A 14,268-nucleotide genomic window follows, 5' to 3' on the forward strand; every position below is an offset into this window, starting at 1 on the left:
TACACAAGCATCCCCCATGACCTAGGGCTGAAAGCCTGCAGATACTACTTGAATGAAAGATCTATATCCTACTTTATGCACACAGAGGTTTTGTTAAGCATGATAAATACATGCTTAACTGAAAACTACTTTTTATTTGACAATCAGGTGTACAGACAACTGATGGGGACTTCGATGGGCACTTGTTTTGCCCCGAGTTTTGCCTGTCTCTTCTTAGGGTGGTGGGAGGAGCATGTTGTCAGACCCCACACCCTTTACAAGAAACATGTCAAAAAATGGGCGAGATTTATCGATGACGTGTTCTGTGTGTGGGATGGTACCAAGGAAGAGGCTGACAACTTTGTGAGAAATTTGAATGTTAATGAATTAAACTTATCATTCACACACCAGGTGCACCCAATCCAGATGGAATTTCTGGATGTGTTGTTAAGAGTACAAAATGGCAAAATTGAGACCACGTTACACCGCAAAGCTACGGCTGGCAACAGCATGTTGCATGCTTGGAGCTGTCACCCCAAAAGCCTCGTAGAAAGCATCCCTTATGGAGAGTTACTGCGTGCTAAACGCAACTGCAGTACGGATGAGGGATATGAAAATGAGTGCAAAATAATGACTAAAAGATTTAAAGAAAGAGGATACAGTGATCAAAATATATCCTCAGCCTGTTCTAAAGTAAAATTAAGAACTAGAAATGACTTATTGACAGGCGAGTCACAAGTAGGAAGTACACCTAGCAATGAGACGGTCAGATTTGTGACTACGTACAGTAACAAGGCCCATGAGGTCAGGAAATGTCTTGAGAAACATTGGAGTATTTTACAGACTGACCTTGATATTGGGAAGTCAGTAAATGATTACCCGCAAATTATCTTCAGAAAAGGAAAATCTATCAGTGATCTAGTAAGCCCAGCGAACTTGCCAAAATCAGTGCCAAAAAGAATGAACCCAGTACAGGGATTCTTTATCTGTGACAAATGTAAGGCCTGTAAAAATAGTAAAAACTGCAAAACGGTTAAGTTATCAACTAAGACCAAACCATTCAAAATACAGAAACATCTATCGTGCGAGACCGAATACGCAGTGTATGCCCTCAAATGCCCCTGTGAATTATTTTACATAGGGAGCACGGTACATAAAGCAAAAAAAAGAGTACTGGAACATCTGAGGGCCATAAACCACCATGACCAACAATACCCAATTGCCCGTCATTTTTTTAGTGAACACAACCAAAACACGAATTTATTATCATTTGTGGTGTTGGACAGTGTACCTAAAAGAGAGAGAGGGGGAGACAGAGTCAAGGAATTACGTAGACTTGAATCTAGGTTTATAATTGGATTCCAAACACTATCTCCATCAGGGCATAATATCGATGAGGGACTGGCATCTCACCTTGGACAATAAAAGCTTTAGTTTAAATTGATGTGTAATCGAAACTTGATGTCTTCTTAGAACTCTATGAAATATGATTGTTTTATCAAACTGATGAATGATAACAAAGGCTATGATTTTAATTGATATGCTCTCTCATTTTGCAGGTCACGGTTGTTCACTGCGGAATGCGTGAATTGAATGAAAGTCACAAGCAAGACCTAGAGTGATTCAAGTACATTATGAATCAAGCGGTATGGCCGGAATACATTGGATTTAATTTATACGTTTAAGCCCACTGGGGCATTATGTATGAGGAATGCATTTGATTTAATTTATACGTTTAAGCCCACTGGGGCATTATGTATGAGGAAACTAGCATGAGATACACCCGCATTAAGGGCATGCAAGATCATGAACTGATTACAGTAGCCCACTGAGGCGACATATCAGTGAGGTACAAATGCCTGCAAGCAGACGGGGTGCAGAACACGCTGAATGATTCAATTCAGCAATGCGTGAATGACCGCGCTAAATGTCTATGGGAAATATTTAATGATGCTGTTCAGAATGTACTGCGCTAAATGTCTAGGCAAACAAAAGAACATACTGAATGAGGCAATTCTGAATATGTATGTACCGCTGAACACGCATTTTGATCTAACTGACACTGAATTATGGGAGTAGTAGTTCGGTGTGCAGGAATGAACACAACCTTTCCCGAAATTTAAGATAAATACCTGGAAATGTTTTACTATTATGTCAAGTAAAGATGGGTATTTCGTGACCAAGTACACAAATGCAAAAAGAGAGTTATAATTGAGAGAGTATGTTTTCACTTTCGAATGTTTCACAAAATGAGTCACATGACGAAGTTTTTGTTATTGTATATAACTTTATTGAACTAACACAACCATTCACTCGTGAGAAAGCGGCGAAGGCTGCGAAACGCGTTGGGTGTTGTTGTTGCCGAATAAAAGCACTTGAACAAAGCTGACCTGGGCCTCGACTCTCTGTCATTGAACGATTAAAGACGGTAAATTTTGGATATATATATATATATATATATATATATATATATATATATATATATATATATATATATATATATCAATCTGCATTGAAGACTGAGTGGATGTATAAGTGTCTGAATAGAGGATTTAGTAGCAATGTGATTGACTGTCTAAGTGATGATTTTAAAGTGTCTCCCTAAATATATGGGATAGTGATTAAACTGTGCGAATACCTGTATCACTCTATCTCTTGTTGTATAAACTACTAAATGCGTTTGGTTACTAGCTATGTGAAAGTCTATATTAGTTATTAATTAGTTAAGTGAGTATTTTTATGGGATAGTAAATGAATGTATGTGTGATTGGGCGGGAGGTGTGTGACTCTCCAAAGATGTGTAGATAGTTGATTTAGTAAGTATATGAGGTTAAAACTGTATGGGGAAACAGTTGTTTGGGTGAGTGAATCTCTTTATGGGTGTGGTGATGAGAAAAAATATTTCTCAATGATACATGTCCAACAAACTAGAAATACAAAAGGCAGTGTATGTGACAGTTGTTGTATATAAATAAGTATATATAAGACTCAGTGATTGTATGAGTGACGTATGGATAGCTGTATACTTGTAATTGTGATTTTATAACACACTACGTATGAGTTACTATCTACATGAATAAATAAAGTGGTGTTTGTGTAAGTGTGTAGCTTAGTAAATATAAGTATGATTAAGTGAATCTATAGGTAAGTGTCTAGATGTGTGCGTAGATCTAGGAATCACTAAGTGGCTTTTTAGAAACTTGTATTGGTGTGTTAATGCTTTCCAGTATGGTACTTCATATTTTATAATGAGTGTTAAAACGTTATACTAGTGAATGATAAGATGTATCAGATTGTCATATGGATGATGTTATCAGTGATGTAATCAGTGAAGTCATTTGAGATGTCATCAGTGATGTCATCAGTGATGTCACTGACCATGTCATGAATGATGTAATATGTAAGCATGGGTTGAAAATTCGTTCCGCTCGCGGAATTTGCGGATTTTCCGCGATTTCGCGATTCGCGAATCTCGCGAAATCGCGGTAAAATCCGCGAATCAGCGGGGACGAATTTTCAGCCAAGCACTTACAGGGTTACAGCAGCAGGTGTAAAAGTTGAAGCTAATTTTTTGTAACCTTTTACAAAAGCGTTACAAAGAAATGAACTTCAGCTTGGGCACCTGCTGCTGTAAGCCTGTAAGTGCTTCCTGGCGCCTCGTTGCCTACTTGCAACTATTCTCTGACCCTGCTCTGACCCTTGAAGCAGGGTCAGAGAATAGTTACAAGTAGGCAATGAGGCGCCTGTCACGAAAATTAAACCTGAACAGGAAGCACTGACAGATATAAAAACAAGCATTTGCAATGCAATAGGTCTAGCATTAGGAAAGTTTGAGCTATTGGTCTTGTAAATGACAATTTTTTTTATTTATGTGTTGGTTTTGAAAATAGCTAAATTAATAGCTTTGTCATTTACAATGCCAATAGTTATACCTTTCGCAAATGTGGCACCTATAGCACTTGTAATGCAACATGTTTTGTATTTACGTGACTTAGATGTATTGATATTACAAATTACAATGGCTTTTAATTTTTTTAAATAATTAATACTTAAATAAAAGTGATTTTAATTTATAATGGCAATAGCTTAAACTTTTGTAAATATCTTTTTTGAAGATTATGTTCAGTGTATTTTATTGTGACGAAAATCCAAGAACAGAAGTGAAATATTAACATCTTTTTGTGACATCTATACTACTATTATAAAGAGAGAACTTGCACCTTTTTGCCAGGTAAACTCAGGAACCACAGTGCCAATCTACACACCCGATACATCTATGAAAATGTCAGGGTGTGTAGATGGACATAGGCTATATAAATTTTAAAAAAAAGTAAATTAAAAAAATTACGTTTGTAAACAAAGTAGTCCCTTGAAAGTAGCGCCGGCCGGGACCTAGCGCTGGCCACGACGCGACGTGCATGATGACGACAAGGAGGAGGGCGGTGCAGTGACGAGCGGCGGCACAGGTAAGGAAAAAGAAGGAGGCAGCAGTAAATCAAAATGTCGGGGCGGGAGGGGGGCGCGAGTGAGTCAGGGCGGGAGGGAGTCGGTGCCGGAGGGGGTCGGGCGGGAGCGGGTGTACTACTACTGCCCCCAGCCCCTTTCTGCCCCAGGCAACTCTCACACCTCCCACCAGACCAAGAAAATACACAAGTCCTCATCACCTGAGAACATAACAAGTCTAAATCTGGAACGGCTCCGCGGATCCCTTGTACGGGTGGGGAGGGGGTAAGAAATTAAAGTTTGCTCTCAAGGCTGTTGGTGCCATCACCCCCTGAAATATGAGCCACAGATGAGCGCCCCCACCCAACGCATCCATGCATCTGATAATTGAACACGCACTGTTTCTAAATCGGCAAATCTTTCTGACTTCCCGAGCACGAGATGAGAGACAGGCCCCACCACGCCATCACCTTCTGCAAGGAATCGGCGTCAGCAAGCAACTCCAAACAGATGTTAGTACTTTGGTGTCATTCAACCCCCACCCACACACAATGCCCCACAACAGGCCTCTTGGGCACAAAAAATGTATAAACCTTTACAGGTCTGTTAAGCATGAACACACCTCTGACGTGTTCCCACAAACGCAACGCCCCACAACTGGCCTCATTGTCACAAGGGCTTTACAAACCTATGCACATCTGTAAGCATGAACACACCTCTGATGTGTGTCCCCCACACACACATAACGCCCCAATAACCGGCCTCTGTCACAAGAGTTTCTGCCCCAGGCAACGCTGGGGCTAGCTGCTAGTTTGTAATAAAGCTTGAAACATTGAGAGAACATATTTGAACCAGTTGTTGCTGAATGGTTGCGCAGATTGATGCTGGGGTGGTGCTGAGTGGTGCTGTGGTGGTGCTGAGTGGTGCTGTGGTGATGCTGAGTGGTGCTGTGGTGGTGTGGAGTGATACTGGGATGGTGCTGAGTGATGGTGGGGTGGTGCTGAGTGGTGTTGGGGTGGTGCTGAGTGATGCTGTGGCGGTGTTGAGTGATGCTGTGGTGGTGCTGAGTGGTGCTGTGGTGGTGCTGAGTGATGCTGTGGTGGTGCTGAGTGGTGCTGTGGTGGTGCTGAGTGATAATGTGGTGGTGCTGAGTGATAATGTGGTGGTGCTGAGTGATGCTGGGGTAGCGCTGAGTGATGATGTGGTGTTGCAGAGGGCAGAAAGGCACAAAAGCAGTCTAACAAAGGGCAGAAGGGCAGAAAAACAAGGGAAAAACGAGTCTAACAGAGGGCAGAAGGGCACAAAAAACCAGTCTAACAGAGGACAGAAGGGGAGAAAAACAAGGGAAAAACGATTCTAACAGAGGGCAGAAGGGCACAAAAAACAAGTCTAACAGGGGGCAGAAAGGCACAAAAACAAGTCTAGCAGAGGGCAGAAGGGCACAAAAATGAGTCTAACAGAGGGCAGAAGGGCAGAAAAACAAGGGAATAACAGAAGGGCAGAAAAACAAGGGAAAAACGAGTCTAACAGAGGGCAGAAGGGCAGAAAAACAAGGTAAAAACGAGTCTGACAGAGGCAGAATGAATCCCACCCTGCATGTTTGTCCACGAAGATGCCACCGTTTTGTGCAATACCTCTACTCAACTGGAGTACTTTCTACTATCTAATCAGTAAGTGCTCCCTCATTGGCTAAATGTATTGGGGCAGATTTACAATAACTGGCGCATCCCCAGAGATGCGCCAGTTATTGTGTGCCGCAGCTCCGCCACCCATGGTCCGCCGCATTGCTGGAGCTGCGCATTGCTGGAGCGCATTGCTGGAGCTGCGTCGCAAGCGCGATGCAGCTCCAGCAATGCTCTGGGGGGCCCTATCTCCCCAATGCTGCGTCAAGCCTTGCGCCTGCTTCAAGCAGGCGCAGGGTTTTGACGCAGCATTGGCCTAAAAGTGACTGAGTGAAATCTTGTAGATTTCACTCAGCATCTTTTAGGAGGTGTTCCTGCGCAGGAACGCCCTCCCCTGCGCCAGAACGCCTCCTGATGGCGCAGGGCTTTACAACGTGATGCATCTCTCAGATGCGTCACGTTGTTAATACCCAGCACCATGGCGCATCTTTTGTGCTGCCGCTACATCACAAAAGTGACACATCTGCGGAGCAAAAGAGGTGCAAGCGGCATGTAAATCTGCCCCATAGTGGTTTTCCTACACTGTAGCTGCGTTAAGGGGCAGAAGATGTGTCTCAAGTGACCATGTGTGCCTGTGCTTGTGTTAGAGGCACACATGGTCACTGGAGACACGTCTTCTGGCCCTTTATGCAGCTGCAGTGTAGTAAAAGCAATATACATTTACCCAATGAGGGAGCACTTACTGGATTAGTCAGTAGAAAGTACTCCAGGGCAAATCGCAAAAAAATCAGCGATTTCGCAGGAAAATTCGCGTATTCGCTGATTTTTTTTTGCGATTTCGCGGGGATGTCCGCGAATTTGCAGAACGCGAATTCGCAAATTTCGCCCATGCTTAGTAATATGTGACATCATTAGCAGTGGATTGGGGCGCATGAGCTATAGTTAGTACAACTAACTGTAACTGGGGAATTTCAATGGTTTTGTATGAGTGAAATGTTCAACTGACTATAACACCCCTGAAACCTGTGGTTTTTTTCTGTGAATTTCTGAGTTTTTTTAAATGCTAATTTCTAACTATAACATGTCTGAAACCTATGTTTTTTTCAGTGAATTTCAAAGGTTTTGTAAATGCTAATTCCTAACTATAACATGTCTGAAACCTATGGTTTTTTCAGTGAATTTCCAAGGTTTTTAAAATGCTAATTCCTAACTGTAACATGTCAGAATTTTAATGGTTGTGTAAATGGCAATTTTTAAATATATTTATTCTTATATTTATTTTTTTGATACTGATTTACAATTATTTTTTTAACTATTTATTTTTAGATATTTTATTTTTTAAATTACATTACATTGTGTGGCCCCTCTTCCTTTTACTTTTTTTGGGCCCTGGGGACCCCATGCCCTAGAGCCTGACCCGCAAATCTAACTTTGTTCGTTTTTTTGTTTTATAGGAAGGTGGGGGCATATTATCAAGGGGGTTTATCTCCGCTTTTTTGGCTTTAAAAGCCAAGAAAGCGGAGATAAAATTATCTCCCTATTACCAAGCTGTCGCTAACACCAGTTAGTGACAGCTAATAGGAGATAGCGACCATCTTGGGCCACGCTTTGCATGTCAGTGATATTTATCACTAATGACATGCAAAGTGGGCGTGCCAAGATGTTAGCGACTGGAAACAGTCCCTAACATCGCTATCTCCTATTACCAACTTTTGGAGATATTCGCGCTAAGTGCGTATATCTCCAAAAGCTAACACCTGCCCTGAGCAGTTCTTAGCCATGTTATCCAATGGGAGGTGGATAACATGGCTAAGAGCATTTGCTCGATAATGCATGAATATCGCTGACTTTTCAGCGATATTCATGCATTGCGGCCGTTTTTTATCGCATTTGCGATAAACCTTGCTAATAGCAAGGTTTATCTGCGATAAAAATCGCCGATGTGCGGCGATAATTTTTGTCTCTAAACAAGTTAGAGACAAAAATTATCGCTAGTTGTTGGTAATATGCCCCGTGATTCCTATAGAAGGAAAGACAACTTACTTGTAAGTATGCTTAAAACTACTTTTCAGGGCAGTGCTGGGCTAAAAGATGCAGCACTGGGTTCTCTCCTGATAACAGGTGAGTAAATTGGAATTTGTTGTTTGGATGATTTTAGGTGAATATTTTAAAGATCCAAAACTCCACACTTAGAAGAATTTGCAAGTGAAACCAGTGAATGTTAGCCTATGAAATGAAATTCACTTAGCAGGTAAATAGTGTTATTGTTACCTTTTCTTACTCAGGGTTGGATCCTGGATACAGCACTGCTGCATCTCCTCTAAACAGTTGAAAAAATGTAAATTACCAAAGAGGCGCAGAAACCCATGTTTCTTTTTTTTCTTTTTAATATCTCGAGAATGCGCGGATCATACGTGCACCCCGCCTTTTTTCCCCCAAAAAAATAAATTGGGGCCATGGGGGACCTTGTGGGACCCCCTGAGGAGACCTAGAGGATCAGAGTGTGTTTACCCTCCCCCTTTTCATGTTTTAAACACATATTTCACAGCTTCTTCAGCCTCCCTTCTACCGAGGCATAAAATGGCTGCCAACAGTTTCTAGTTTCGATTGTTGACAACCATTTGCTAGCCAATTAGCATCAGCGCATGATCGGAATGGTACGCTTATGGTACGATGACAATAAGCGGAGTATCTGTATTCAATTTTTTTATTGGAAGAGGGCCGTGTGGCCCCCCTCACATGGCCAATTCTGGGCACCGGGGTCCCCATCCCCTGGGGCATGGCTAATTATTTATTTTTATTTTATGGCCCCCGTCCTGAAGCCCCCCATTCCGCCGGGGGATGGCCTTTTAAAAAAATGTATTTTGGACATCACCGTTGGAGACCGTGGGAGGGTCCCCAATTCCCCCACTGTCCCGCGAGCTCCCCGCCTCCTGCAGGAGCCGGTGTTTAAACAACATCCGAACTCCATCTGTGTATATACCCCCTAGGAGTTGCCTTCACTTTGCGCATGCATGTTTGTGGTAGCGTATGCATGTTAATGTTACGCATGCGTACAATACATCCCACCGTCTGGCTATATACCCCTAACGTATTTCATTTTATTTACGCATTCTCAATTACAACATGCACAATCACAGCTCTCATTATACAGATGTCTCAACCATGGGACGTACTGGTCGCCACCAGCTGTTTATTCCTGCCCATGCACTATACCAGGTAGTGGTCAACAATTCGACTCACCAGATCCACTGAGTGCTCTCCATATGCTAGCAAACGAAAATTGCAATGGACCTAATGGAGTTATCAAGTTTGACTTTATTATTTCATGATAGAAAAGCATTCTGAGATAAGCATTTGTGTATTTCATGTATTTTCAGACAGAACTATGCTGTTGTCATGTTTTGGTAGAATTAGTGGGCATTCTGGTATAAAGAAAATGAAAAAAAGCATATCCTCCTGATTTTATTGGCCAAATATGTCATTTGAAATTGAACAATGTAAGAATTATAATTTTTCTTGCTTCTATAAATATTTTTATAAAATATAAATCTCCATCGTGATAGTCTTATAGACGTTTGTTTCCGAAACCCATGTTTCTCATTTAAATGCTCGGTACACGTTTTCAGCCTACACTTCAGATACAAAGTGAAAATGTTGTTTTGAATTTTTTTATTTGAAGGTGTGTCTTTCAATTTTCCTTGATGTTTATTTCTCAATTTCTAGATCATGAATGTTCAAAAAGGGTTCTATCAGATCAAGACCAGGAGTTTGTGAATGAAGTGAGTGACCAATCTTGGCCTAACAGTTGTACAATGCAATGCTATTTCCTATTTTGCTTGCCAAATATAAATATACCTATTTTTTTGTAAGTTAATTGAGAGTTATCTAAGCTTTTACAAATAGAACGTTCTGTAAGTGCAACCTATCACCCACAGACAAATGATTTTTATGACACTACTAATATATAGGCCGTACACCAGCAGAGGAGGAAAGTTAGTACTTCTGACAAATTGCAAGCCAACAACCAGAAAAGGAGGGATTTTAGAGCATAAGTTTACAGGACCGTATAGTATTGCCGATATGCAAGAAAAGCTTGTAAAATTAGTCAATAATGCTAGCAAAATACCTTTACGTACAACTTATAATCTTGACATGTTGAATCAAAGCAAAATATTTAACATAACCATTCGTATGTCTCTAAATGGTTTCCTACAGATATTGAAGCATCTCGAATATAACCAATGGCAGTTAGTGATAGAATCTAACCAACGATAACAAGACAACTACAACTGTGATGTTTTTTGCATTCTGATAAAGATACTTCCATAATGGATGATTGCTTTTCTGCCCCAATCCTAAGGAGAACAATTGTTTTATGGACATTAAAATTAAGCTTAGACATTTGTACAACATATACATTTTTATCTCTATTTTCAGTTTGCAGAATGTTCCATAAGTCAGCAACCAATTGCAGAGATTGAAGAAAGTATATCCTCCTGTTCTAGCTTATTATAGAGATGTCTCAACCATCGGACAAACTGGTTGCCACAGGCTAAATCAAAATAGCAATGGACCTAAAGGAGTCATCAGGTTTGACTTTAACATTTTATGATACAAAATGTATAATACCCTTGGTCTCATAAACTTCAGATTACTTGGTACTTTGTTTTGTCTTTGAATGATTTTTATAAAAAGGCACAGCTTAAATTTTGAACATAGTATAGTAAGATATTTTAATTATGTTTGTGAATTTTAAATTATGTTTGTTATCCTGCCATTAGAAATTGTTTTGAACAGTGTCCCTGTCCTATGTTCTTCATAGGTAAACCCCTGGAAAGATGTAGAAAATATTTCAAATTAAGTTTACAATTTTTACCATTGCTGTTATAATGCGCTAATGTAAATCTTTTTTACATTTAAAGTCTGATTAAACTTTCTGTATTGCATGCAGACAACAAGACTCTTTAAGGATAAAGTTAAGGTAAATACTCTTAATATTACTAAACCACAAAGTTAAAAAGTCACAGATATAAGTACTTGAGGGGTTTTTGGTGGCAGATAATCTCCAATTCACACTTGTGCAGATGGATCTGATGCAGGGTGTATCTCAGTATAACTAATGGATTTACAAGGGTCTTTTCTGAGTTGCATCCACCATGTTGGTTCACGGGCTGTACACTCTTCCTAGTAAGAGAGTCATTACCATTTTGCCACTGACTGCAGGCAGTGCATGATGTTTAAATAAATGTAAGTTACTAAAATAAAAACAATTAACCTGTATACAATCCGTACAGAATATTAAATCAATTTTCACTGTATTTCCAACAGGCTCTATGTTAAGAATACTGCAGATGGGTGCACATTTCGTGCATAGAAACAAATGTAACATTCTACTTACCTTATTCAGATTACAAATATATGAATTATATGTATTGATATAAGTTTCTTTCCATGGTAAAGATGAGTTTGCATGCTAGTTGTACATTTACATACTATGCATACTCCTGCCATCTAGTTTTATGTCCAGATTATAAGTAGTATTTCTTTGAAGTAGTCTTTCAAGTAGGGAGTAAAGTCACTCCTCCTTTTTTAATTAATCTGCTTAGGCATTGTCTCAATTGTTACATTCTATTCACACATAAGGTTCATAATGGAATAAGTAAGTGTAATTTACAGTAGTCAATACGAATGTAAAATAAATAACATGAAACAACCACAGGTGTTGGTGGGTAGGTAGAAGGGCACATGTGAATCAATATTTAAAATTCCAAGAATAGAAGCTGACACTGATAATGCCCTGGGTATTGACTCTGTTTGCAGATTCTTATATAAGTCAACAGCCAATGCTTGATTAGCCAATGCTGTATTTTAGCACGCTCTCCATGTTTTTTAATAACAAAAAGAAGAAAGGATAAGAACTGTTTCAGAATCCCTACTATAAGGCCATAACTGTAGTTAATACAAAGTTTAGAATGGCTACATGGTCAAACATAAGACATGTACCAAATTGCCCAAATTAAGTTTACACCTTTTACAATAGCAGTTAAGATGTGCTAATGTACATCTCTTTTATATTTAAATTCTATTGAACAGTTCTACGATGTGCACAACCCAATAATTCAGTCATCAACTCAATTGTTGTGTTTTGAGTCAACAAAAACAAGAATCGTACAAATTTTATGTTCCACGCTATTGCTTCCAAGCACCCTTTCATACACCCAGAACTTTTTTACATGGATTTTGGTGTATAATCTTTCACGTTTGTACAACCATCACTAGTTTCATTTTATCCCTGACATACATAAAGTCATCAGTCACTCCTATGGCAGGCATTAACAATCCTGAAGGCTGAATGCTGGGTTTTCTGTGAGAGGGTGCCCATGCATGAGCTAGAGCCCTTATTAGCTTTCAGAATCTATTCTCCCTTGGTATAATGTGAAGCACGTATTACGTGACGTGATGGAAGTATGGTAGAGCGTGACGTCATATGCATATCGGACGCGGTGGGTGCGCAACTCCCGCGATTTTTTTATTGTTAAAAAACGTATTTATATATATTTAATATAAATATTAAGACAATAGATTATCTGAATATTGTGTAACTTTATTAAAAAGTACATCACATTTTAATGCATTTCGCAAAGTTGCACTGGGTGCATCCTACGCACACCCCATGTGACCTCAAAAAGAGATTTAATTAGTTGATTACACTTCCTATTGAAGGACCCCACCTATTTCAATTACTCTTCCTAGAATTTTTCTAAGGGAAAGACCCCCTGAGAAGATCTGCTGCTCTTTCTTTTTTGGATAACAATTTTACTAAAAGATACCATGGCTGCTAATCCACCATCATCCTCTAATTCAGAGAACTCATCAAAGCAAGAACTTCTTCCTGAACCTCCACCAAAGGAAAAATATACCAACATTGTCTGGAAATTTTTCACCTTTCCACCTGGCTTAAAAAAGGTGAATGCAACAAAAGTTACTTACCGCATATGCAAGACTGAACTTTCAAAACGAGACAGTAATAAAAAGTACTCGTGTGGAACTGCATGTATACGGAAGCACTTGCAGACCAAGATTCTGTCTGCCTGCTGCTGCTCCTATATCTGCTTGTGACAACTAGTACATTCCATAGTTGAGACATCTGTGTAATGAACTGGGAAGCAGAGATATACTTACCACACCCCAGGGCTGCTGTTCTATCCATCTGTGGACCCCTATGTATATGTGTACCCCCCTATGTCACGGAGAAGCTGATATAGACAGGCTCTGTCTGTCTGCTGCTACTCCCGTATCTGCTTGTGATATTTGTTCACAGTTTGAAAAACTTAAAATGGCCTGTAAAAGTATGGACAGCTGATAGCATATGGAAAGCAGTCAGTGGATCTTTCCACTAGACTAAAAAAGGGCTGTTGTTCCATCTATCTGTGGACCCCTATGTATTTGTGTACCACCCTATGTCACAAAGGAGCTGATATAGACACATTCTGTCTGTCTCCTGCTGCTCCTGCATCTGCTTGTGACGACTAGTACTTTCCATAGTTGATACATTTGTGTAATAAATTGGGAAGCAGAGATATACTTGCCACCCCCAGGGCTGGTGTTCTATCCATCTGTGGACCCCTATGTATCTGTGAACCCCCCTATATCACGGGGGAGCTGATATGGACAGATCTGTCTGTCTGCTGCTGCTCCCGTATCTGCTTGTGACGACTAGTACATTCCATAGTTGAGACGTCTGTGTAATGAACTAGAAAGCAGAGATATACTTGCCACCCCCTAGGGCTTCTGTTCTATCCATCTGTGGACCCCTATGTAACTGTGTACCCCCCTATGTCACGGGGGAGGTGATATACACAGGTTCTATCTATCTGCTGCTCCTTCCATATCTGCTAGTGACGACTAGTACATTCCTTAGTTGAGACGTCTGTGTAATGAACTAGGAAGCAGAGATATACTTGCCACCCCCCCAGGGCTGCTGTTCTATCCATCTGTGGAGCCCTATGTATCTGTGTAACCCCCCATGTCATGGAGAAGCTGATATAGACAGGCTCTGTCTGTCTGCTGCTACTCCCGTATCTACTTGTGATATTCGTTCCCAGTTTGGAAAACTTAGAATGACCTGTATAAAGTATGGACAGCTGATAGCATATGGAGAGCAGTCAGTGGATCTTTCCACTCGACCTAAAAAGGTACGCATGTGCGAATTTTGCGGATT

Source organism: Lissotriton vulgaris, chromosome 4_1 (assembly GCF_964263255.1).
Source record: "Lissotriton vulgaris chromosome 4_1, aLisVul1.2, whole genome shotgun sequence".
Classification (NCBI taxonomy): domain Eukaryota; kingdom Metazoa; phylum Chordata; class Amphibia; order Caudata; family Salamandridae; genus Lissotriton; species Lissotriton vulgaris.